Genomic DNA, 26,955 nt, shown 5'->3' with positions numbered 1-26,955 from the left:
AAGTATCTTTCTGAGAATCCACTACTTTTTTTTTTACTGTATTTAAAAATACAACCCAGAAAATTCTTATAAGACTGGATTCTAATGGGGCTAGTTATAGCTAACTATGCCTGTCAGCCATAGCACCTTGTTCTTTGATCCTGTCAGACCTCGCAAGTCAAGCAGGGTCAGGCCAGGTCAGGGCTTGAATCTCAACATCATCCAGCAGGTGGCATTCTTCCCTGCATTCTTCCATGCATCTGATGAAGTTGGTTCTAGCCCACGAAAGCTTATGCCCAAATAAATTTGTTAGTCTCTATGGTGCCTCAAGTACTCTTCTTTCTTTTTATTCTTCCCTCTGAGTCTCTTCTGAACCAATGGTTCTGTATAGTGCTGCTGGATACATGTATTATTCTGGCCAAATTCCACCAACAGTTATTTATCTGGCCTGCCTACCTAAAATAATCCTACCAAATTTTATTCTTCTCAAAATTCTTCTCTTTCTAAACATCCGTCTCTAATCCCTTATACTGTGTGTAACAATGGTATCTGAAAAAACAAGGAGGAGTCCTTGTGGCATTTTACAGACTAACACATTTATTGGGCATAAGCTTTCATGGGCTAGAACCCACTTCATCAGATGCATGGAATGGAAAATACAGGAGCAGGTATAAGTACATGAAAGGGTGGGAGTTGCCTTACCAAGTGTGAGGTCAGTCTAATGAGGCAATTCAATTAACAGCAGGATACCAAAGGAGGAAGAATAACTTTTGAAGTGGTAATGAGAGTGGCCCATTTCAGACAGTTGACAAGAAGGTGTTAGTAATAGTAGGGGGAAGTTAGTATTGGGGAAATTAGGTTTAAATTTTGTAATGACCCAACCACTCCCAGTCTTTATTTAGGCCTAATCTGATGGTGTCCGGTTTGCAAATTAATTCCAGTTCTGCGGCTTCATGTTGGAATCTGTTTTTGAAGTTTTGTTGTTGAAGAATTGCCACTTTTAGGTCTGTTATTGAGTGACCAAAGAGACTGAAGTGTTCCCCTACTGAGATCAGATTTGTGTCCACTTATTCTTTTGCTTAGAGACTGTCTGGTTTGGCCAATGTACATAACAAAGGGGCATTCCTGGCACATGATGGCATATATCATTGGTAGATGTGCAGGTGAACGCACTCCAATGGTGCGGCTGATGTGGTTAGGTCCTATGATGGTGTCCCTTGAATAGATATGTGGACAGAATTGGCACCGGGGTTTGTTGCAGGGTTTGGTTCCTGGGTTGCCTGTTGTATAGTATTGCTTGGCATTATTAAACCAGGGTCACATTTAATGTGAATGGTAGCTGTGTTTCAGTTGAGATGTTTCTTGTATATGTAATAGTTTATATTTCAATTTACTCAGGAGCATTTTGGTATCCTTTGTGGTACGAGGCATTACATATAGTAAATGTAAGATTATTATCCTTTTCTTGTTTAAATTATAGTAGGCTGAAAACAGAGTAGGATTAAATCAAATGTAGCCGTGGTAAAAATTTAATGGTGTGGTGTATCATGGTTTCCTACTAGGTCCAGTGTTGTCTAATTATGTTTGTTAGTGATCTGGAAAGGGTGAGTAGTAAGGTAGCAAAAGATGCAAATGAGAGAGAGCTGTTAAGGCTAGTTGGAACCAGACAGGACTATGGTGAATTTGGAGAGATATAAACAAGCTGGGTGAATGGGTAACAGGATGGCAAGCAAAGTTCAGTGTTCATAAATGCAGAGTAATGAACTTTGGAGGAATACACTTAACTATTAATATCCCTCAGAGTTCTACATTAACGGTATCGGTGCATGAAAGGGACCTGGGAGTCATTGCAGACAGCTCAGTGAAAACCTGTGCTCAATGTGCAGCTGTAGTCAAGAAAGCAAACAGGATAAGATGAATAAGGAATGGTATGAAGAACATTATCATGTCTTTAATCAATGTTATCTCATCTGGAATGTTGCATAAGTTACTCTCTCTCACAGAATTAGGTGGGGTTCAGAGAATGGTGACAAGGATAATCAGGAATATAGAAAACTGGTGTGAAAAGAGATTGAGAAGACTGGGATTGTTTATTTTAGAGAGGAGACTGTGACTGGGTGTACCTCCCCTGCATTGATCCCACTGGGGTTAACCGCACGGTGTGAGATGAAGAGGCCATGCCCCCTAACGGGCATGCTCAACCTGAGGACAAGATATAAAAGGGAGTGGCCCAGCTCAGTTTGGGCTGGCTGAGGAGAAGAGAGGATGTATGCTGTGGGCTTCTGCCAGGGAGTTGCTGGCTCTACAGACTGTGGAGGCCAAGCCAGTGAGATTGACAGCGGAATCCCTGCTGACCCTGGGGGACGAGAGTGGGCCACACGGCCAGCGCTCCTAGGAGAACTAACAGAACAGGAAACAAAGTTAGGAAGCGACCCAGGGAATGCAACTGTTAAAATAGGAAACTGAGCCAAACCACAGACTACCAGTTTCTTAGGCCCTGGGCTGGGACCCGGTTGAGAACGGTGGACGCAGATCCCCGTACCCTGCCCCACACCTATTCCAGGGTGTGAGCACTGCTCAAGGACTCTGGCCATTAGGCCATGCTGCCCTGAGAGCAAGGGCAGCCCCAAGGACTCTGGCTGCTAGGCTGGATTGCCCTGCTTTATAGGGCAATATCTTTATAACAGCATAAGTATATTTATAACAGCAATATCTACTCTAGCCACTTAGTCATAACCCCTTGTCACACTCAGCCTGCTATCCTGTGAATGGGGTGTACCTACCCCCCACGACAGAGACAAATAAGAAGGTATAAGAAGACAAATATAAACTGCTGAAGATACAAAGACGGTACATCAAAAATTTCTCCCTGTCTCATAACACAAGACCTTCTGTGAAATTATAATGTGGAAAATGCAAAACTAATAATACTTTTTTCAAATAATACATATTTAGACTGTGAAGATTGTCACAAGAAGATGATGCCAAGAATTAACAAGCTTCAAAAAGGGATTGGACACTTATATGGCTATCAAGAATATCCAGTGCTTATGATTAATACTAACACATTTTGGAAGGAATATTAAACGTCATGTTTCAGGGCTTAATCCATTCTCTAAGATTAATAGATTAGAAGGCCAGAAAGGACCATTGTGATCATCTAGTCTGAACTCTTGTATGTCATGGGTCATAGGCAGGGCCGTACCAAATTCATGGTCAATTTTGGTCAATTTCATGGTCTTAGAATTTTAAAAATAGCTGAAATCATGAAATGTACTGTTTAAATCTGAAATTTCCCGGTGTTGTAATTGTAGGGGTCCTGACCCAAAAAGGAGTTATGTGGGGATTGCAAGGTTATTGTACTGGGCTTGTGGCACTGCTATCCTTACTTCTGCACTGCTGCTGGCGGCGGTGCTGTCTTCAGAGCTGGGCAGCTGGAGAGCAGTGGCGCTGCTGTCTGGGAGCCCAGCTCTGAAGGCAGAGCCGCTGCCAGCAGCAGCACAGAAGTAAGGATGACCTGGTATTGGCACCCTTACTTCTGCACTGCTGCCTGCAGAGCTGGGCCCTCAGTCAGCAGCCCCCACTCTCGGGCTGCCCAGTTCTGAAGGCAGCAGCACAGAAGTAAGGGTAGCAATTCCACAATCCCCCCCTAAAATAACCTTGTCACCCCCCTGCAACTCCCTTTTTGGTCAGGACCCCCAGTTTGAGAACTCTGGTCTCCCATGTGAAATCAGTATAGTATAGGGTAAAAGCACACAAAATACCAGATTTCACGGTGGAAGACCGGATTTCATGGTCCATGACATGTTTTTCACAGCCATGAATTTGGTAGAACTCTAGTCATAGGACTTCCCTGAATTAATTTCTGTTTGAACTACAACATTTCTCTTACAAAAAACATCCAATCTCAATTGCCAGTGATGGAGAATCCACCACAACTCCGAGTAAGTTGTTCCTGTAGTACTGGCACAACATTAGCTTTGTTCCAGTTGTCTGGAACCACCCAGTGTTCCAAGAGGTCTGATCTCACAGATCAGGTGGAGACTGTGGGCAGAATATACCAAGTGTGCTCTACAGGGTTCTTTTACCTTCTTCAGAAATATCTGCTACCAGTCACTGTCAGAGACAAGATACTGAACTAGATGGATCTCGGATCTGAGCCGATCTGGCAAAACCTGGGATCTTGTAACAGGCAATAACCTTAGACAAAACTCTTTTTTAGATGGTAACCTCTTTAGGGCAGGGACCATGTCTTACTATGTGTTTGAAAGGCAGCTAGTACTTTTTGGCTACTCATACATGTCTTTGTTCCTGAATGTGAGCCAAGGATCATGACACATGTCTCCATCTATATGATGAGTTCTTTTCTTTACTGGGTGTCTCATTTGCCAGTCTGTTGACTGCTTTCCAAACAGTTAATGCTTGGGAAGAGGGCTGAATTTATATAGCTTGGTCTTCAAACAACCTCTCTATTGTCATTTTGACTGTTTTTGAAAGTTAAGTCTCTTGTGATCTGAAGTTTAGATAAAATAGCCTTTGCAGATGTTACATCACCAGTGATTGCATTCCATTTGCCAGGACTTAGCATTTCACCTCAAAGTCTGTTTCAAATTGCAGTGTCAAAAATACAGTAAGCTCTTAACTTTATTTTCTTAATTTCTCATTTTTTCTCCTCCATCAGCCCAAGGTCTTGATCCCTTTCCTGTCAGTCTCATCTGGATTTTTTTTGCATCTGCTGTGTGTGTGTCTCATTAGAAAAACAAAAAACTTAAGTTAACCTGTCCTTGTATCCCTGTCCTTGCTCTTACTCACAGTGTGGGATCTAGTGGTTAGGCCATGAGACTAGGAATCAGGAGTTCTGGATTCTACTCCTAGCTCTGCAACTGACTCACTCTGTGTCTTGAGGCAAGTCCTTTGACCTTTGGTGACTGTTTTCTCCATCTGTGAAATGAAGATACTTGCTTGTCTCACAAGGGTGAATGAAAGTCACCAAAGAAGTTCAACACTATTTTCGTTCCCATCATTCTCTACACTTGAAAACACCGTGGGCAGCTTTCACCTAATGAAATAATTGAAGTGGAGACCCTCCTTAAATATCAGCATGCTGAAACTTGAAAAATGCAATATCAAAAATAAGTGTGAGTGTTTTTAGATTGAGGGAAGTAAGAGGCAAGTTTTGTGTGGTGTTGCTCTTTGCTGCTTTATCTCAATTCTCTGTTGCCACATAGCTTTGGGCTGAGAGGAGGCATGTGTGGTAGGTGATTGCTAATCAAGATTTCAAGGCTGTGTTCCCTGAGTTAACAAATCACAGCCCAAGCTCACCTGTGTTCATTGGCCTGTAACAAAGCAGATACACTTACAGGAACAAAATGATAGGGAATGGAGAGACTTCTACATACATAATACAGTGTAATGCCTTTAAACAAAAATCTTCCTACTGTGGTTTCTAGTCACAAAGATTTTAGAAAATGAGGAACCAAAGCATTAAATGGTCTTTGTTTCCCAGGGCCGATGTTTCCATTAGGCTACCCTAAGCAGTCGCCTAGGGCGCCAGGATTCAGGGGGCAGCATTTTGTGCGCTCCCCACGGGGCACACAGGATCTTCCAGTTCCGCTCCCATTGTGCCGCCGAAGAAGGGCCTTCTGCCAACGTGCCACGGAAAACAGCGTCAGGCAATTGAGCAACTCAGTGACTGCCGTTGTCGCCTGTGGCATTTTGGCAGAGGGTCCTTCTTCGGCGGCGCAATGAGAGTGGAACCGGAAGCTCCTGCGTGCCCCGGGGGGAGCGCACAAAATGCCACCCCCCCCAAATTCTGCCTAGGGCACCAGAAACGCTGGCACCGCTCCTGTTGTTTCACTGTAAAAGTTGGATAGATTTGTATTTATAAAAAATTGTTTGTATCTTCCCTGTGAAGTGTTTAGAACTGTTGGAAACTGGAAAGTGATAGCAGTAGAAGTGTATTTAGAAAATGAATGTCCTACTTCAGGGTCTTTGAAGACCCTGGGAACCTGTTATGTGCAGACTGTGCAGTGTGTCTGAATCAGTGAGACACATGCTAAGGTTTCTATTATGCAAAGTAATTTTGTAACCCTTTTTGAAGCAGAGATACTAAAGTCATTTACTGACTGTGGGTAGTATTTTCGAAAGCACCTAATTGGTAGGTTTGCAGTGTTGTAGCTGTGTTGGCCCCTGGATATTAGAGAGACAATTGATTTAGGACACAAGTCTCATTTACTTTCAGTGGGGCTTAGGTGCCTGGAAAATTCCATCTTGCTTGCTTGCAGTATATTATACTCTATATACAGGAATTGATGCTGCTTCCTCTGAGTGGAATGCAGAAGTTCTCCAATAGTACATAGTAACATTACACAACAGTTCAGAACTGGAATTGGAGGGACTATTTTATCCATCTGAAATGATGTGGGAAATTAGGGAGGCAGAATGTAAATACATAGATTAGAATTTGACAGAAATACTGGAATTAACACCATTACATTTGCAGAAAGTGCTATGGTATCTTTTAATGATTAGATGAATGGTTAGTATCTTGATTATACATCTCGTACAAAAAACAGAACTTCTGTGACAAAGCACCTCTGCATGCAATTTGCAGTCTTGTTTTCAATGCTAACTGGAAAGAAATGTAGTGGAAGAAGTGGTAGAGCAGGATTAAGGATAAATGTCGTCTATCACCAATGAATACTATGCCCTAAAGCAGTGTTTCTCAACCTTTTTGATACCAGGGACTGGCTTGCTGCCTTCCTAAACTGTGTCAGGGAGATATCGGGGACCTGCACTGGTCTGTGGACAGGTTGTTGAGAAACACTGCCCTAAAGCGTTGAAATCAGTCAGGTTATAATCCTTCCTGGCTTTGAAAAAAGAACAGAATTGTCAGAGTACTGTAATCATCCTGGGGAATTCACTTCAGCAGGGGCTTATAATCAAATACTGTAGCAGGATTGTAAAGGCTAATGTTTTTGAGCAATAATACCTTTGATTAGCTTTGAATACAAAGGAGTTATCAAATATCATGCAAACCAGAGCTCTTGAGCACCCACGTTTTGTTGCACATTCTGCATTACTGCTAATTTGGCCTCCCTGTGCTGCTGTACTGGCAGTTTAGATGATGCTTTGCAGACCTCAGGAGCCAGCAGGGCTGGGAAGAGGAGGTGACCCATCTATGGCAGTTAGGCCCCCTGCTTCTCTCTCTGCTTTCCCTTCCCTTTTAAAGCAGTAGAGCAAGGAGCACATTGTGATTTCAGGGCAGGGGAAGCAGCTGGGGCCTGTATGGTTTTCACAGACAGAGGAAGAAGAGGCCCTAGGCTGCTGTGTTCTTCATAGAGTTAGGAGGCTCAACTTCTCTCTCCCTTCCTATGAAAACTGTAGTGGGGCCCCATTTTTCTCTCTTCCCTTTCCCCTAACCATCGATCCTTACGAGATCTCTCTTTTGGAGGGGAAGTGTAGCGAGGAGAAGGAGCGGGGGCTACAGCTGCTGGAAGAGGAGAGCTGAGGACCTTCTGCACCCTTGGTCGGGTGGTGGTAGCACGACAACAGTACCAATGCAGTCTGGCTGAGTCTGGCCTGCATTTACTGGATTTGGGGACAGCCTGGTCAGGGATCTCCCCTCATGTCTTATGAGAAGCCTGGGCAGGGAACTTCTTTGCAAACCCTTGAGTAGGGAACCTCTCCTTAAAATCCTTTCAAGTGCTGATCTGTTCATTTGATCCACAGAGTGAGAAAAAGTTAAAAATAAGTTTGATAGTTACTCCAGGTGTTCCACACCTAGGTCATATGTCATGCATTTAAATGTCTTGTACATTAGTAGGGGTTGAGGTGTAAGCTAATGGCCACAAGGATCAGGAAGGAATTTTCTCTCTACTGCCTGCGTGTGCAGCACTGCGTAACTGGGTACGTGCATTATATTTTTCACCTTCCTCTAAAACAGCAGTTATTGGCTACTGCTGGCGGAAGAATACTAGAAATGATCAATTAAGGGTCTGATAAATCCTATATGCCAATTACAGATCAAATTATGAACGCAGGTCACAGTATGAACCCCAAACCAATACCTGAGCACATAACATGAGGGGAATGAGTGGGAAGGAGAAATGATGTTCAAAACACATTATCCCTCTAAGAATGGTGTAGATACAGTATTGTGGTCTCTGAATACCTTGATCCTTTGGAATCTAGCAAACTGATGTTGGGCAGTGTTCCCTCTAATTTTTCCCATGCATGTGCAGAATGAATTTTGTTATGTGCACCAATAAGGAGGTGATGTGTGATACACAACCTCCATATTGGCGCACATAGCGAAATTCATGTGGTGGGGGTGGGGCCGAGGGGTTCGGAGTTCGGGAGGGGGCTCAGGGCTGGGGCAGAAGGCTGGAGTGCAGGGGTGTGAGTGAGGGCTCCAGCTGGGGATTCAGGCTCTGGGGTGGAGCTGGGGATGTGGGGCTCAGTGCTGGGGCAGAGGGTTGGGGTGTGACTCTGTGATGGGACCAGGGGATGAGGGACTCAGGGCTGGGACAGAGGGTGCTGGGTGGGAGGGCTCCGGCTGGGGGTTCAGGCTCTGGGGTGGGGCTGGGGATCTGGGGTTTGGGATGCAGGCTGCCCTGGGGCTATGGCAAGGAGAGACGACTCCCCCCAGCTCTCTCTCCCTACAGCAGCACCTGGATGGGGGAAGGACACACCTCTCCCTGCCGTGGCAGGCTGGGGGTGGGTTGCCTGTTCCTCAGCTGTGGCAGGCCAGGAGCTGGGCTAGTTTTGGGCCAGGGGGTTTGGAGTCTGGGAGGGGCTCAGAGCTGGGGTAGAGGGTTGGCTGTGACAGGTATGCCAGGTCAGGGTCCCCTGTGCGCCTGCACGGGGCTTAATAGGCTGCTCTGCAACTTACCGGGACCTTAGATGATGGGTATGTTTGTATTAATGGAGTTACATGCCTGCGCTTGGAGGAAAATAAACATTTGGATGGGTTTTTGGTGAGCTATTTCTGCATATCCAGTCTGAGTCACTTGACTGACTTATGCCTCTTTGTTCCATGCGGAACATAGGGTCTTCACCATTGCGTTCTATCTCTGACAGGCTCTTGCTGCACTCTTAGCTGCTTCTGTTATCGTTTTGATGGCTTTCCGTTCTGCTTCTGTTGTGCATTTTCATGTTGTGCTCGGCCTGCTTGTTGCCTGTTGCCCTGGGGATTTCACTATGTTGTTCAGGTCTTTCCTCCATTTGTGTCCTAGCCCTCTCCATTTTGGTTCTGTAAGTTCCTGTCCTGCATCTCCAGTATAGAGGTATCTAATTTTTTGAAGTCTAAACACTTAAACTGCCATTAAAGTTTTTTTTAAACAGTTGGGATTGATTCCTAAATGAGTGACACACCATCTTTGTCAAAATACTTACGAAGAAAACTTCTGCTGTCTCTTGCACAACTTTAAGTGTTTTCCAATAATCTTTGTAAATCATTGTCCTTTCTTTCAGCACTGGGTGCAGGGTAAAACTTAGCTTGTTTAGGCCTTTAATTCTCACCTTTAATTATATAAATAGTTTTTTTTAAATGTTCTCTGGATTGTACAAATATTGCATATGAAGTCCTCTGGCTGATTCTGCATTTGTCAGCATTTTTCATCCCCACCCCAAAACCAGACATCTTGTCAATTCCAAACTAAGAGCCTTTGAGGGCGCAGTATCTTGATGAACATGCAAATTAGAGATTAGTGTAAAGCTTGTGGTAATAGAGAGGGCTGAACAGCCAGGCTTTCTTAAAGGAGGTACATTTTCATGAGGGCGAACTTTAAAATAGCACTTGATCTCTTGTAACACTTTGAAAAGATTTCCTTTTGTATATTGTCAGACCTTTTAAAGGAGAAGCACAGGGATGGTATTAAGAATTCTTAAATTCTAATCCTGGTTCTGCCATTGACTTGCTTATGAAGCATTATTGTACAAATCACTTCACCTCTCTGTCTCAGTATCAGCAGTTTATATGGTGAAACTAAGGGCTTGTTTACAACTGGAACTTGTTGCAGGTTAACTTGCGTTATTTTGTGTTAAAGGGTCTTGCTTCCACAGTCAGTTGTGTGTTCTGTTTTGTTTTTGGCTTTGGTTGGTTTTTTTTTTTCGGTTGCTTATCATCAGGGGTTTTAACATGCATTAATCAATCCACTTTAAAAGCAGATTTACTGAGAGATGTGGAATGACTTTACCCATCCCAACGCTGTTGTGCATCTGCCAGTTCCTCCTGTTGGTATCCCACACTGCTTTGCTGACTTGGGGTTGGCCTGTCTGTTTACATGTGTGCTCTCTAGTGCCTGGGGTCATCCTAGTTGGAGGTCACCTCCCTGTTTAAATGCTAGTGCAGGTTCTGTGTCTTGTAATTCCAGCTCTTGTGGAGATCACAAAGCTGTCATGTTCTTAATGCTGATCAGTCAAGACTCATACTGCAGTGTGGCCTCCAGGTGAGGTCAGAGACTTCATTGCCCTGAGGGGAGAGGAGCATGTACAGGCCCATCTGAATTCTAGCCACTGAAATGCGCAAATATACAAGCAGCTGTCCAAACAGATGAAAGAGAGGGAGGTACAACTGGGACTTAAGCCAATGCCGCAATAAAGGAAAGGAACTCCGACTGGGTTATAAGAGTGTGAAGTACAATAATAGGACCTCTGGGAGAGCTTGCAACATCTACAGCTCCTACAATGAATAGGAGGGCTTGGCTACACTCAAAACTTCGGTCGCAGCACCAGCGCAGGGAGAGAGCTCTTCCAGTGCTGCACATACTCCACCTCCTCGTGGGGATTAGCTTGCAGTGCTGGGAGCCGCACTCCCAGCGCTGCAGCACTGTTTACGCTGGCGCTTTACAGCGCTGTATCTTGCAGCGCTCAGGGGGGTGTTTTTTTTCACACTCCTGAGTGAGAAAGTTGCAGCGCTGTAAAGCACCAGTGTAGCCGAGGCTGGACTGTCAACTTGCTGGATATCTCACCGCTGACCCCCTGCATTTTGAGGACACCCTCCACCAATGTCAACCAAGGTGCAAACCAAGAGGGAGGAGACTGAATGAATTCTATGATATCGTTGACTTGATGAATTAAGGGCTAGTCTACACAAATTGCTACAGTGGCTGTAGCACTGCATTGCTGTAGCACTGCTAGTCCGAACACTTGATGCCAATGGGAGAGAACTCTCCCGTCGGCATAATTATTCCACCTCCGTAAACGTCAGTAGCTATATCGGCAGGAGAGCGTCTCCCCCTGACATAGCGCTGTCCACACGGGCGCTTAGGTCAGTGTAACTTGCCTCACTCGGGGGTGGCTTTTCCACACCTCTGAGCGACTTAACTTATGTCAAAATAAGCACTAGTGTGTACAAGCCATAAGAGAGAAGCGCAGTCCTGGAAACTCAGGAAATGGCCAGTTCACAACCAGAGGAACCATCTGAATCACAGGAAGATATCTGACCTGGGGTAGAGATCACTTGCAGTAAGTACTGTGTGATCTATTATAATACAGCTGTATTGAGGATGTTGCCATGTTAGTCTACCTTCTTTCTGCTTCATATGTTTTCAACCCCACCATGTTTGTATAGGCGTTTTCCATCACCTGGGCTTTTAACTCCTCCACCCATTGCTCATAGCACTGTCTGTGCTGAGGCGTGTGTAAATTCTACACTTTTCTATCAATGCGAAACACAGCCATAGCTTGTTTGCTGTGTCCTAACTAGCCCCTGTGTTGACTGTTGGCTGTCTATTCCCACCCAGTCTTCATTGCACAATCAACACCCAGTACCCCCCAGCTGCACCGTGTGGGGGGAGGGATAGTTCAGTGGTTTGAGTACTGGCCTGCTAAACTCAGGCTTGCGAGTTCAATCCTTGAGGGGGCACTTAGGGATCTGGGGCAAAATCAGTACTTGGTCCTGCTAGTGAAGGCAGGGGACTGGACTCAATGACCTTCCAGTTCCATGAGATAGGTAGATCTCCATATGTTTTATATTTTTAACAATGAGGTGGTTTTAAATAAAAGCAGTTCTATTGTAGCAGCAGTTGCAGAAAAGAGAAAGAAAGCACTAAGCATTTATCTGGCTCACACTTTCATTAATGCCCTCAGCTTTTAGTCAGTGTGCGGTATTATGGGTTACACCAAAAGTCATGCGTGGTACACAGATATTTTGAAAAAGATATTGTAAGGCACTGTAAGCCTTAGGGGGCTAATGCAGAACATTGTTTATTTTGCGGAGCCCTTTATGCTGGTCCGCAGGGGTTAAAGAGAACTTAAGCCAAAGAGTGCTCTAATTGTCCAGAGACTGCACAGCAGTGCAGCACTCTTGGCACTGCCCCTTCAGCTTATGGTTCCCTTCCATTCCTGTGCCAGCTTTGGGATACCACTCCATCAAACAGCTGCATGGCATATTTTTCTCTGTTTGCCTATTGACTTTTTGATCATAATCCTTTGCCTTTTGAGGAGATGGTTCCTCCAATGTATGGACAGGAAACGAGGGGAGGGATAGCTCAGTGGTTTGAGCATTGGCCTGCTAAACCCAGGGTTGTGAGTTCAATCCTTGAGGGGGCCATTTGGGGATCTGGGGCAAAAATCTGACTGGGTTGGTCCTGCTTTGAGCGGGGGGTTGGACTACATGACCTTCTGAGGTCCCTTCCAACCCTGATATTCTATGACAGCCTGCAGAGGTGATCCTATTCTCGACACCCACAGTCTACCTCACATTTATTATCCCTTTGCCCGAGTTGGCAGAACAACCACCCACCACAGGCCCAGGGCTTCTACACAAACAAAGACGATTGTGAAAAGTCTTACCATCTCCAAGCTCACTCAAGACTGGGAAGAGCTGGGGGAATAGAATTCCAAAATAAAGGAAAAAGCAACATTTAATCACTGCTGGCGTTGAGACTTCAATTTGGACAATAACTAGCTGTTTTTTTCCTACCCTCTTTCCCTGCCCCTCCGAGCAGCTCACAGCTTGTGGCAACTAAGGACAAAGAAAGAGATGAAAAAGACAGAGGAGTGGAAGGAAGAGCATGACAGAGAGAAGGAAAAAGACAGGAAAATGGCATGGTTCTCACAAACACAGCTGCTGGGGATACAAAGGGGCAAAGCTTCCAGGAAAACATGCTAGCTCTCTGGTCAAGGACTGCTTCACAGCCTGTGTGTCCCCAGCTACAATGCTCAGAAACAGGTCCTGCTCCAGGCATTCTGTGCCATGGGACAACAAAGAAAATGGTAGACAGTGGGCGATACCCGCAAGGGAGAGACCCTCCAACATCAAAGATGCAGACAACAGGGTTGAGTTGTCTACATGTGCACATTTGTGACCTTAAAAGCAGAAACTTGTCTGTATGCTATTCTTGACTGTGGTATATTTTTTTCATTTACTATTTGCATATTGGTATGTATGTTAATATTTTTTACTGATCTAAACATTTACATTGGTATATTGTTTATTAAAAATACTTTCAAAATGTTTTTGTAGTCTGGGCTGGGCATCTAGAACAACTAATGAAAATGCCCACCTCCACTTCACCTTTGCATACACTAGAGTAAGATCCATACATACACTATGTTAAAACCCCCACAAAGCATAGTAGAATCCCCTCTTATAGCATGACGGAAGCTTTGCAGCATGGCACGTACATGCTAATATGTGTGTAGTAATCCTGATTTAAGCCTTAAACAAAAGCATACACATTTCTCACAAGTGATCTCTAGCCTCAAAGTAGGAGCACAGTGCATGCCTGACTGTGTGCCCCTGTAGCATGTCATCTTCTCTGGTTGTTCAAAACATTCAGCAAGTCTCCCAACCATAAGAATGTAAGAACATAAGAATGGCCGTACTGGGTCAGACCAAAGGTGCATCCTGCCCAGTATCCTGTCTACTGACAGTGGCCAATGCCAGGTACCCCAGAGGGAGTGAACCTAACAGGTAATGATCAAGTGATCTCTCTTCTGCCATCCATCACCACCCTCTGACAGACAGAGGCTAGGGACACCATTCCTTACCCCATGAATTTATCCAGTTCTCTTTTAAACCCTGTTATAGTCCTAGCCTTCACAACCTCCTCAGGTTCCATAAATTAACTGTGCGCTGTGTGAAGAACTTCCTTTTATTTTTTTTAAGCCTGCTGCCCATTAATTTCATTTGGTGGCCTCTGTTCTTATAGTATGGGAATAAGTAAATAACTTTTCCTTATTCGCTTTTTCCACATCACTCATGATTTTATATACCTCTGTCATATCCCCCCTTAGTCTCCTCTTTTCCAAGCTTGAAAGTCCTAGCCTCTGTAATCTCTCCTCAAATGGGACTCGTTCCAAACCGCTAATCATTTTAGTTGCCCTTCTCTGAACCTTTTCTAATGCCTGTATGTCTTTTTTGAGATGAGGGGACCACATCTGTATGCAGTATTCAAGATGTGGGCATACCATGGATTTATATAAGGGCAATAAGATATTCTCCGTCTTACGCTCTGTTCCCTTTTTAGTGATTCCTAACATCCTGTTTGCTTTTTTGCTGCCACTGTACACTGCGTGGACTGATTGTGCCCCTGTAGCATGTCATCTTCAGAGAACTATCCACGATGACTCCAAGATCTTTTTCCTGATTAGTTGTAGCTAAATTAGCCCCCATCATATTGTATGTATAGTTGGGGTTATTTTTCCCAGTGTGCATTACTTTACATTTATCCACTTTTAAATTTCATTTACCATTTTTTTGCCCAATCACTTAGTTTTATAAGATCTTTTTTAAGTTCTTCACCGTCTGCTTTGGTCTTAACTATCTTGAGCAGTTTAGTATCATCTGCAAACTTTGCAACCTCGCTTTTTATCCCTTTCTCCAGATCATTTATGAATAAGTTAAATAGGGTTGGTCCTAGGACTGACCCTTGGGGAGCACCACTACTTACCCCTCTCCATTCTGAAAATTTACTATTTATTCCTATCCTTTGCTCCCTGTCTTTTAACCAGTTCTTAGTCCATGAAAGGATCTTCCCGCTTATCCCATGACAACTTAATTTACGTAAGAGCCTTTGGTGAGGGACCTTGTCAAAGGCTTTCTGAAAATCTAAATACACTATGTCCACTGGATCCCCCTTGTCCACATGTTTGTTGACCCCTTCAAAGAACTCTAATAGATTAGTAAGACACGATTTCCCAGAAACCATGTTGACTTTTGCCCAACAATTTATGTTCTTCTATGTGTCTGACAATTTTATTCTTTACGAGTGTTTCAACTAATTTGCCTGGTACTGATGTTAGACTTACCTGTCTGTAGTTGCTGGGATCACCTCTAGAGCCTTTTTAAATATTGGCATTACAGTAGCTATCCTCCAGCCATCTACAAGGCTATCCACCTTCCTCTCACAAAAGTTGTGTAAAACACAGCAAACAGCTATCATAAGAGGGAGATTTCTCATCAGCCTTGACATCAGGCTCCTTCGTCTACCTTTCAGTTTCCCAAATGTACTTTCCACTGTTATTCTGCAGTTACTCATGATGTATCTTTCTCCCATCCAGTTGCCCAACAGAAGGCTTTGTAAGTCAGGGAAGAATGGCTGAGGAATGGCACTGCCATAGTCCACAAAGACTATTGAAGCAAAAGTTCTTTTTTTTTTTTTTTTTTTTTTTTTTTTTCATTACAGGAAATTCTCAGGTTTGTAACGCTCCTGGCACCATGGACATTTCCAGACCACCTCACATTAATGTTGGTGAACTGTCCATGCTGATCAACCAGGCCTTGCAGCCCCAGGATGAAATAACTTTGAACTCCACGGCCTGGTGCTGGAGGGTGAAGGTGCAAGGAACGGGCATCTGGATCCCATCAATGGCCCCAATACAATTTGTGAACTCCAATTGTGCAAAACCATTCACCTCCCATGCATTGCCTAGCCTTAGGAATTGGGGGCAAAGCACTTTCTTGATAGCTGCACGCACGTCCATGCCAACAGTCCCAGTGGTTAATCTTACCAAGACCAAACTAGTTAGTTACTGATCAGTAGTAGCTGGGGATTGCTAGCTTCCAGATGGTACTAGCTGTACACTTCTCCACACTGAAGGCAACTCTCACATAGGTGTCCTGCCACTGCAGCCCTGGCCCGAACTCTGCACAAGTTTGTACAGAAGTGGCTTTTGACATCCTGAAATTCTGCCAGCACCTCTGATCATCCAGGTCTACAGCATTATTCTGTCCCACTAGTCAGAGCTAGTTGTCCAAGTCCAAAAGTGGCACTCTCAGTGAAGGCACTTCTGTAAAATATCTAGGAGATGTTTCCTGTATGTCAACCATCGTCTTTCAGGTGACCTGCTTCTTTCGTCACTGCATGACTGTTGACATGCTTGCTGCAGCTTGTTTATAGTCATCATCCCAAGGATTGCAGTGTGCGCCAATGTTTCTTCCATGCTTCCTTGACAGCACTTTGAAAACGGCACTGGCTTGCAAAACCCAGATGGATGATGGGGTGAAAAGAGAGATCATGGGAATGTAGTTTGACGTCTCCCCCTCTCCCCAAACTCCAGAATTCCATTGCCTTCCAGTAGGTATCCTACAATTTGCGGAGTGGGAAATGCCAAAATGCATCACCACAGTAGTGGAGCAGTGCACCATGGGATGTCTGATGAGAATGCTGAGCACTTGTTTCAAACCATAACTGTTGTGTGGCAGCAATGATACGAGGCAAAAAGATACCTTAATCTCAGGATAATAATGCCTATACACTACTCACACAATGCTTGTTGCAAATCGCTTAATGAAGATACACAAAAACCCTGATACTTGCTGTGTCTTCTTACAGCGATATTGTGAGACGAATAGCTTATATTGTGCAGCATGAAGCACATAAAACACATTTTCATTTCCTTCTATTGAGTCCAGTGTGTTAGACTAGATCCTTCAGGTTTAAAATACAATTAATGATTAAGAAACTTGGGGTTTCTTCTGTGATATCTTTGTCCCAAGATGTTCAGAGGCTTTAAATATTGTGGACAAACTTCATTATACATAGCTGTGGAGACTTGATTTAAATTCTTATGTATTTTCTTAGATAGTGTTATCCTTAAGGTAGGGACCGTTCCAAAGCACCTGGCACATAGCAGTGCTACCATAAACAGTAGATGTGTAAAGCACTATAAAAGTGTTAAGTTGCTGATCCTCTACAAGACACATGTGGCATGTTTCACATATGGTAGAGAAGAATTCAGGGTGAAACATTTTCCTCTTCACAACTCATGTTTAAATTGATCCTGTAGTGTAGTTGAAGGCAACTGATGGTGAAGTCACAAAATCAGGACTAAACCAGCAGATCAGAAGGGCAGTGAAATGAGGAAGAGATCACTCAAATACAAACAGTCCAGTTGTAAAGGAAATACAGAAGCTGAACTGGCACCATAAACTGCTTTGTCAGTCAGATTTTTTTTTTTTATCTTAAAAGTGCCTGGAACATCTAGAGCAAACAATTATCTGACTGGTTTTAGCTTCTTAGAGAGTGAACCAGTTATCACATGCACCCTTCCTGGGAGATGAGGAAAGAGAGAATTCCTGAGACGTGTTAAAGGGATACTGACCATTTTCACATTTAAAAAACAAAACTAAAACCCAGCTGTGCCCCTCCCCCACCCCACGCCAACCTGGAATTTCAAAACCAAATATACTTTTCCTAGATCACATTTTGACTTTCACTGCGTCTGGACATGAAACTAGGCTGTCTGCTTTTAATGTGCTAGCATGCTCAAATGCAGTTGTATTTGAGCTTCCAGTGTGTGCAGGAGAATCCGTTTTGTGCGTCATATCTTTGCTCTTCTCAATCCTCCTCAAAACTAGCTACTACTGCTTGGATTTCCATGGTGAACATCTATTTAAAAATACCAACACTTGCATGATTCTCTTGCTAGGGGTAATAATACCAGCTTCTTTTTCTCTAAGTTAGATGGTAAATTTTCTGAGGGCGGAGATGGTCTTTTTTTTTTTTAATATGTGCAAAGTTGTGATGCTACATCATGTTTAATAAAAGCATATGAAAACTAAATTTTGGGCCTGAACTACATAAACATTTCTCTGATTTTTTTCAGACACAATTCATCATGTTATAATCTGCACGGAATATAATTGACATTTGATTGACCTTGTGCAAACTTTGACTGTGTAGTTAGCATATTAAATCAGTGGTTTGAGGACTGATCCACAAGTCGTAAACTGTGGGTATTATTTAGTGGAAATATTCAACAAAGTCTCTTGTTAAAGAACACTTTAATTCTAAAGGTCACTTTAATGAGTTCTTGTGCAGCTGACTTTAACATGTAATTCCTTAGCAAGCCAGGCCAGACTGGAGATTCTATAATAAATGTCATTTTCTCAACAGAAAAACCCACCTGAAATAAATATTCCTAGCACTTCTTAGAAACTTTTCTAGCAGAATAAGTATAGCAATTTAGATGTGATATTCATTCTGCCAGATAAGGTGGAATGCTGTTGGGAAAAGGGTCCCTTAATGTGCTCTGTCACCCATAAGTATTTTTTCTGAACTGTCTTAACTTCTGTATGTAGATAACTGGCTCAGTATAACTCTTAAAAGTAGGGTTTCTCACGCACTAATTCAGTGATTCTCAAACTTTTGTATTGATGACCCCTTTCACACAACAAGCCTCTGTGTGACCCACCTTATAAATTCAAAACACTTCTTTTATATTTAACACTATTATAAATGCTGGAGGTGAAGCGGGGTTTGAGATTGGAGGCTGACAGCTCACAATCCCCCATGTGATAACCTCATGACCTTCTGAGGGGCCACGACCCCCAGTTTGAGAACCCCTGCACTAATTGAAATGAGTGTTCATGACTACACTATGGCAGTCATTTCTTTGAGCAAAACCATCCTTAACAGAATTCCAGACAGTTAATTTAGACCCACATTTTGACCTAACTTAAAACAATGCTTTGTTGTGAAATATTCCACCACCTTGGGGAATCAGACTGGGAAACAAAGAATTCTCATCATATGTAAATCCTATTTTAAGACAGGAGAGTGAGATGATCAGGGTTCTTTCTTCACTGAATCCCCGGCCAGGATGACTGCTGTGAACATCTAGAAAGAGACAAAGGGTGGGAGAAGGTTTGGACCCAGGCTGGGAAAGGAATATCAGGCATTTTAAGCTGAAAGCAAGAGTAGCTCATCTTCAAGAAATTCTGTAATCTGCTTAAAACAACATCTAGGGTAAGAAATTACTACTTGTAGCCAGTTTCTTTAGTGTATTAAGCTTAGTTTGCATGTTTGCCTTTTTTGTTCAGTAATCCGCTTTGATCTGTTTGCTATCCCATATAATCACTTACAATATATCCTTTGTAGTTAATAAACTTGTTTTGTTTTCTCTAAACCAGTTTGTGCAATTCGTAACTCAGGGCAAAAAGCTGTGTATGTCTTCCTCCATAATGAGGGAGGGGGCAATTTTCATGAGCTTACGCTGTACAGTTCTCTGTGCAGTGCTGGACAATACAATTTGGGGTTTGCACCCGAGAGGGGGTATGCACTGTAGTGCTGGGCAATCCCCTAGCTGTTTCTTCCCATGCAGAGCTGATTTCAGTGTCTGTCTCTTTCTGCAGCTGGGCATGTCCCTACCTGTGCGTGCGCTAGGAGAGGCTTGAGGGCCTGGCTCAGCAGGACAGGGTGAGAGAGCCCAGGCTGGTGGAACGGGCGGGATCAGTGGCAACCCAGGACATCAGGTGGCACCCCAGGGTAACCCCTCACAATGTGGACCTGTGTTTTGCTGATGGCGTTTGGGTTCTGGAGACACTACGTGAGCCCTTTGCTAAGCAAGTGTGAGTAGCTGAGCAGTGGATGCTGGTTATTAGCAAACAACATTGGATAAATTGTGTTTTTTAAATGTGTGTGCTATTTCCCTTTGAGCACTGATTATAACTACATCAACATTTTTTGTGTTTATTTTACTCATTGTAAGGACAGTTGTAGTTTATCATTGTATAATTGTAATATTGTACATATGCAGTGCATGCACTTAAACACCTTAATTTATTTACAACTCTTGGATAATGGCAACTTTTTACTGGAAACCAAGAATTTGTGCATAACCAGCATCCATTGTATCTGTGTCTGCACTCAGGGATGTGCATATCTTTGACTCCCTGGATGGTGCTGGTATACAGAGAGAGAAGTAAACAAAATGACCATTTTGGCTTTCCCCCCCCCAAATGCATAATAGTAATGTTTGCTAAATTTAGGGGTGGGTTTGAGGGAATGTATAGGGAAAGAGAAGCTCAAAAATAAAGCTAAGGAAGTATTTAATGACCAAAATCTCCTGCTTCCTACTTACAAAAGAGAGAGCAGATAATGGAATCCTCAGACCTCCTTGAGTCTGGCAGAGAGACTATGCTAGTCACTAGTTGGTGAGCGTCTAGTCTCAGACAAAGGTTGCGTGTCCATGCAGTTCCTTTTCGATCTATCAGCAGCAGTCTGATACCACTGACCCTGAAGTCTTGTTGACTCACCTTCGGATCCTGGTGGATGTATACAGAATTACTTTTGATTGGTTCCTCTTTCTCCTGGAGGTCCTACATGCTCGCTAGTATTGTATATTTGCTCATTGCTGCAAGGGTTTTGCTGATTTAAATATCTGGAGGCTGGAGGTAGAGCATTCTGAGTGGGAGTCCCTTTGGTCTGACCCACTCCTTGCCTCCCCCAGTCTATCAGCCAGAGCCACTGTGTTTGTTTTCTTGGCTTTCTAATGCCTATCTTTTTTTCTCTCTCAAGCTTTTAAGTGAGGAGTGGTTATGGATGGAGTACCATGTATGGTTTAATCATGATAACACTGATCAATAAGCTGTGTGTGTCATTTTTAAAGTGTCCACAAAACACTGCCTAGTGGCTACTTTTTATACATGCTGGGCTTTCTTCTGCTCTCCTCTTTCTCTTAACTTGACAGCAATTATTCTTTTAAGAATTGCTCCAGACTTTGGATATGCGTGTGGGATGATTCCTAATTTTTCCAGTGCATGTTTGTTTTAGAACTTTTGATCCCATTTTCTATGACCAAATTCAGTTGCGTGGAATCTGCACTGGGGATTAATATTTATTGTTTTAGGTGCGTCATTCTGCTTCTGAGGCTGCTCATGCTTTCTTTGGCAGACTAGATGGTCTTAGCAACAACAGAGATTATATGTTAGACTCTAAGATGCAAAAGAGTTAATCAGAAATGTGTAACTGATACAAGGTCACTTGCAAGAACATTTTAGAATGTGATCTGTGCTAAAAGTGTCATCACTGCCTGCCTGAGTCTTCTGATTGTTTGTCTAACTTGTATTACATTTTTCTTTCCTTTCCTCAAACTATTTTTGATATGAACGTAGGTATATAGGATTTCACAAGGAGACCTAAAATGCACGACTCATGATACAATCATGTCCTCTAGTTAGTCTTAATATAGTGGGTTTGGTTCTTTTCTGCTAGAATGTTTTATATGTGAGAGTGAGATGAAATGGCTTAGAAGAGGATGCGAATATCTCGGCTAGAGCTGCTCAACTATAATAAAAAGCAACAAATTATTATTAATTTGTATTACCGTAGAACCTAGGTACACTAGTCATAGACCAGGACCCCATTGTTTTAGACACCATACAGACATGGAACAAAAATGCTCCTGTAGCAGGTGAACGGCTCTTTTCCTATGTGTGACTGTGACGATGCTGCCTATGGGAGCCAGCTCTGGTCACTCAGGGTGAACTGCAAACAGAATGGGGCAGACAAACCCCAAAAGCTGGTGGATATTCCAATACTTAGATTTAGCAAGCCAGCACAAAACAGCTTTTGTATTACCATAGTGATTACTCAAAAGTCCAAATAATGCAGTTCCCTTAAAGTGCCCAGCCTCAGGCATCCATCCAGACACACGTCAGATATGATGATTACTGAAAATCTTATCTCATCATATAAAAGAAAAGGTTCTTCCAACCCCAAAGGATCAGCCACACATCCAGGTCCAATTATAACTTAGATCTTACCCAAAATACACGCTTATAGTCAATTCTTGTTAACTAAACTAAAATTTATTAAAAAAGAAGAGAGAGTGTGTTGGTTAAAAGATCAGTATACCTACAGACTTGAATTCAATTCTTGAGGTTCAGATACATAGCAGAGATGAGTTTGTAGTTGCCAAAAGTCCTTTTAGAAATAATGCACAGGTTATAGTCCACTGTCCATATTCAGGGTGACTCCAGTCAGTGACTGGGGATCTAAATTATTTTGGCTTAGGGTTTCCCCTTCTCGAAACCCAACACAAATCTGAGATAAAACAGGATGGTGTCCAAGGGTTTTTATACATTTCCCAGCAGCCTCTTGGCCTAAGAGAGTAAGTTTAATCTTCTGTCTCCCAAACATCATGGCAATTAGCATAGTGTAATTTATCCATTAAACAGTTAATATACAGTTTATCACAACCTTCAAAGAGACACGTAGACAATAATACTATTTCACTGAAGTGTCATAAACATTAATATTCCTTTTTTGATCTTTGAATCAAAGCTATAACAATATACAAGACTTGTTTGCTTACATCCCAAGACCTGAGCAAACATCTACCCTTCTATCTCTAACAATGCAGGCTTGCATTTCAAAGCTCTGTTCATTTACATATCTTCCTAACAAGTCTTTAAAGTTCGGCCATGGGTCTGGTCAGTCTGTGTGTTGATTAATTGAAAGGTGACATAGGGCCAGAAAGAGTTAAATATTATATTACACTCATAACATCACAGTGGTCACTGGTGTTACTGATTGACAGTCACACAGGTTTTCGAAAGGCATCCCTATTTTGGGAAGGGGTAGAGTGGTGGAAGTAATGGCTAGTCAGGGAAGGAACATCCTTCAACAGAAAGAGGTTAAGGGAACTGTTGCTGTTCAGAATGTTTCTTGCCCATTGCTGTCTATGTAGATAATCTAATGAAGCAGTAAATCTGCATATATAGTAGTCATTCAAAGGTATTGAGTAGCATCTACTCCATTGATGAACATTTTTAGTTGTTTGTGGCTATCCCCTGGTGTGCCAGTCTCTCTGGAAGGTATGACATTGCGAAGTTTAAAAAAATAAAATGATATAAGATACTTCCTCTAGGCCTTGCTCTGCTGATGCCACTTTGAAACACCGTGAGAATTTCCTCTTGCATCATTAGGGCTGGCACGTATCCGTACTGGCATAGCACCAGGGTCTAAATGTAGTGAATATTCATTGGGTAGTGAGAGCCAACATAGCTCTTGGAGGGTAGATATTAGATGCTGGGCTCTGCACATTTAGGCTGTGTCTGCACAGCACACCTTACAATGGCGCAAGCTCTCCCAGCGACAAAATAAAACCACCCCCAGCCGGGGCGGTAAATTCGTCCAGAGGAGCACGACTCCCGCTGACAAAGCACTGCCCACATCTGCGCTTTTTGTCACTAAAACTTTTGTCTCTCGGGGGGGGGGGGGGGGGGGGGCGGGATTTGTATTTTCACACCTCTGATCGACACAATTTTTAGGGACAAGAGTGCCAGTGTAGACGTAGCCTTAGGTGTAGCATCCCAGGATTTCTCTAATCTGTGGCATAGGTATTGTGAAATACTACTTGCCTAATGTATTAGTCAGGGTGTGGGTGGGTGGGGTGGCGCTTGTGCACATTTGAATGGAGCCGAAAAGTCTCATTTTAGAACACTTTGAGATAAATGGGATTTTTTTTTTTTAAATAACTATGATCCGTGTTAGCTGTGACTGAGATACAAAGTAGTATATTGCTCCTGTAAAACCTCTGGAAACTACTCTTCTCTGTATTCAGTCTTTCCCTGTTTGCTTGATATATTTGCTTAAGAACAAAGATCATGGGTTTAAGAGTTTATCTGCTCCTGCTGCTATTCCTCTTAGTAGAGGCATAATCTCCTGTGATTTCAGTGTTTGCTATATGGAATCAGTACAGGTCAAGGAATTAGTAATGAGATACGGAGCTTTTCACCTCCAGGTTGTCCATTCAAATCCAGTCTAGGCTGGTAACAACTATAAGGCTTTACAGAGAGGTAACACCTTCCACTAAGATTCAGGACTAAATTCACTTAAAGTAAAGCCATACTGCTTGCTCTAGAGAGAATTTTGACTTCAAGTGGGAAATAAAGGACAAGGTGGGCTGGTGCCAAAATAGGGGTATACGTGTCATAGCCCTATTGCAGTTCAGGAAGCCCATTTCTGCAAATCCATCCACTATGTCCTGCACACTGCTGAGCTACATAGTCCTGAATAGCCGGACACAATGGCCCTACACACTTGTGCCATAACTATAAAGGGAAGGGTAACAACCCTCCTGTATGCAATTCTATAAAATCCCTCTTGGCCAAAGGCACCAAAATCCTTTTACCTGTAAAGTATTAAGAAGCTCAGGTAACCTGGCTAACACCTGACCCAAAGGACCAATATTTTCAAATCTTGGGGGCAGGGGATGGCTTTTGTTTATGCTATTTGATTTGGTGGTGGTCACTTTTGGGAGTAAGAGGGACCTGACATCAATCCATGTTCTCCAAATCTTTCTGCACAAGTCTCTCATGTTTCAAGTAAGTAAGTAACAGCCAGGCAAGGCGTGTTAGTTTTATCTTTGTTTTCTCAACTTGCAAATGTTCCTTTGCTAGAGGGAGGTTTATCCCTGTTTTGCTGTAACTTTGAAATCCGAAGAAGTGAGCTGTAGCTCACGAAAGCTCATGCTGAAATAAAATTGTTAGTCTCTAAGGTGCCACAAGTACTCCTGTTCTTTTTGCGGATACAGACTAACATGGCTGCTACTCTGAAACCTAAGGCTAGAGGGGGGTTCCTCTGGGCTCTTTGAATCTGATTACCCTGTAAAGTTATTTCCATCCTGATTTTACAGAGATAAACTTTACCTTTTCTTTTAATAAAATCCTTCTTTTAAAAACCTAATTGATTTTTCATTGTTTTATGGTCCAAGGGTTTTGGATCTGTGTTCACCAGGACTAATTGATGAGAGTATACTCTGAAGCCTACCCAGGAAAAGGGGTGTAAGGACTTAAGGGGGAGGAAATAGTCTCAAATCTGCCCAAGAAAGGGGGGGTTGGGGCTTGGGAAATATTTGGTGAAAGGCAGAGTTCCAAGTGGCTCTCCCCTAAGATTTGGAACACGGTTGGTGGTGGCAGCTTACTGTTAACCTAAGCTGGTAAATAAACTTAGGGAGTCTTTCATGCGGGTCCCCACATCTGTACCCTAAAGTTCAGAGTGGGGAAGGAACCCTGACAACTTGTATGACAAAGGTCCACACTGTGGATTATTTGCCACTGACCGGTAGCAATCCAGCAGTGCAAGCTTCCGGAGCGTGGTTGCCACTCTCTTATTTCCTGTCAGTGCAGATCTTGTTCTGGAGTCCATGTGCCTGTGTCATCCCACATTTTTTCACACCCCTGAGTGAGAAAGTTTCAGTGCTGTAAAGTCAGGATCGCCGCAAATTTTTTGCTGCCCTAGACAGCGGAAGGTCCCGCCCCCAAAATGCCACCCCTGACATGGGCAGCGGAAGGTTTGGCTGCCACAGTTGCCACCCCCCAAATGATAGTGCCCTAAGCGACCGCCTAGGTCGCCTAAGGGGTTGCGCCAGCCCTGTGTAAAGTGGCAGTATAGACAAAGTTTCAGTGCTTGTTTCTTGGGCCTAGAAGTGGCGCTCCACCATCTGCAGATGCTCTGTGAGTGCCACCAACGACTGGAATTGTTTTGTACTATGTCCCTCAGCAATCTGTCCTGAAAAAATCGGTCCTGTTCCCCACTGTTGCAGCTCTGATAATAGTGGAGAATCACACATCCTGTATTTGCGACTTTCATCTGAGTAGTACAGAGTTGTGTGGGCTCCATGCTTCTGTCACTGAACAGTCCTGTGTGAGTTTGAGATGTAAAAAACAAAAAAGGAGCGAGGGGGTGAAAGAAGGTGGATTACATTATGGGAAGAAGAAAGTTGCATACTGGGAACTTGATCCCTAACTCCCAGAGATCCCTGGGTGAGTTATATCTATCCCACAACACATTGTGAACACTTCCGGGGAGGCATTGTGCCAGATGGCAGCATGTGGCACACTGGGATACCTACCTGTGGTGTACTGTGGTTTGCATCGACACACAAACTGCTGGTGAGGATGTAGAGCACTGATGCAAGCAGCCAAGCATGCATGCGTACAAGTGATTAACTTCGGCAGCTGTATGTTGGCATAAATTGCGTTAACCAAAGTTTGTAGTGTAGACATGGCCTCAGTCCCCTTTTCCCAATCAGTCCTTGTCCTTGTTTTTACCACTGTCCTAGAAGACTGAGTATTGAATCCAATTGCCTGTATTTTCTCTTACTCTCTGAAGATTGCTCAGTTATTTAGGGTCATTCACTGTCATAGTGTAGGGGATGGCCTTCCACCTGTATCAAGTTTTCCCTGATTAAGGGAAGCCGATAAACCATGGGCATGTTTGAGTTGGTGAGTGGCCAGTTCTAAAACCCAGGAAAATTGCCTTCTTTAGACAAGAACTATTGGAAGTCATAGCATTTATTTGCAACTATATACCAATTAAAAGCAGCAAAGAGTGCTGTGGCACCTTATAGACTAACAGACGTATTGGAGCATGAGCTTTCATGGGTGAATACCCACTTCGTCGGATGCTTCATTGGAGTCCACAGGACTCTTTGATGCTTTTACAGATCCAGACTAACACAGCTACCCCTCTGATAACCAATTAGTTAACATGCCTAACTCAGCATAAGAATATATAATGGTCAGTACATCTATAGTGCCTTGTATATAAGGATCTTGAAGTGCTTTACAAGCTCTAACAAATAAGCTGCCTCCACCTCTGAGATATGTAAGTAATATCCCCATTTTGTTCACTGGAAAATTGAGGACTAGGAAAGCTGTGACTTTGCCAAGGTCAGAATCTGGTGCAAAGTTGAGAATAGAACCCATGTCACCCAAATCTGAGTTATTTTCTATAA

General features: G+C 43.2%; 1 protein-coding gene and 1 long non-coding RNA gene across 2 annotated transcripts in view; both read left to right on the top strand.

The window, feature by feature from the left end:
• The window catches only part of WBP1L (WW domain binding protein 1 like), an 82,766-nt gene that overhangs the window by 3,888 nt on the left and 51,923 nt on the right, over window positions 1–26,955 (top strand). The gene's annotated exons all lie outside the window — the stretch shown is intronic.
• LOC127053480 (uncharacterized) lies at window positions 10,735–17,993 on the top strand. Its single transcript, XR_007775048.1, has 2 exons — window positions 10,735–11,448; window positions 12,933–17,993. It is a non-coding gene; the product is annotated as an uncharacterized LOC127053480 (long non-coding RNA).

Source organism: Gopherus flavomarginatus, chromosome 6, assembly GCF_025201925.1.
Source record: "Gopherus flavomarginatus isolate rGopFla2 chromosome 6, rGopFla2.mat.asm, whole genome shotgun sequence".
In the NCBI taxonomy this organism is placed as follows: domain Eukaryota; kingdom Metazoa; phylum Chordata; order Testudines; family Testudinidae; genus Gopherus; species Gopherus flavomarginatus.
The sequence above is the reverse complement of the archived record's forward strand: the minus strand, read 5'-3'. Positions and strand labels throughout refer to the sequence as shown.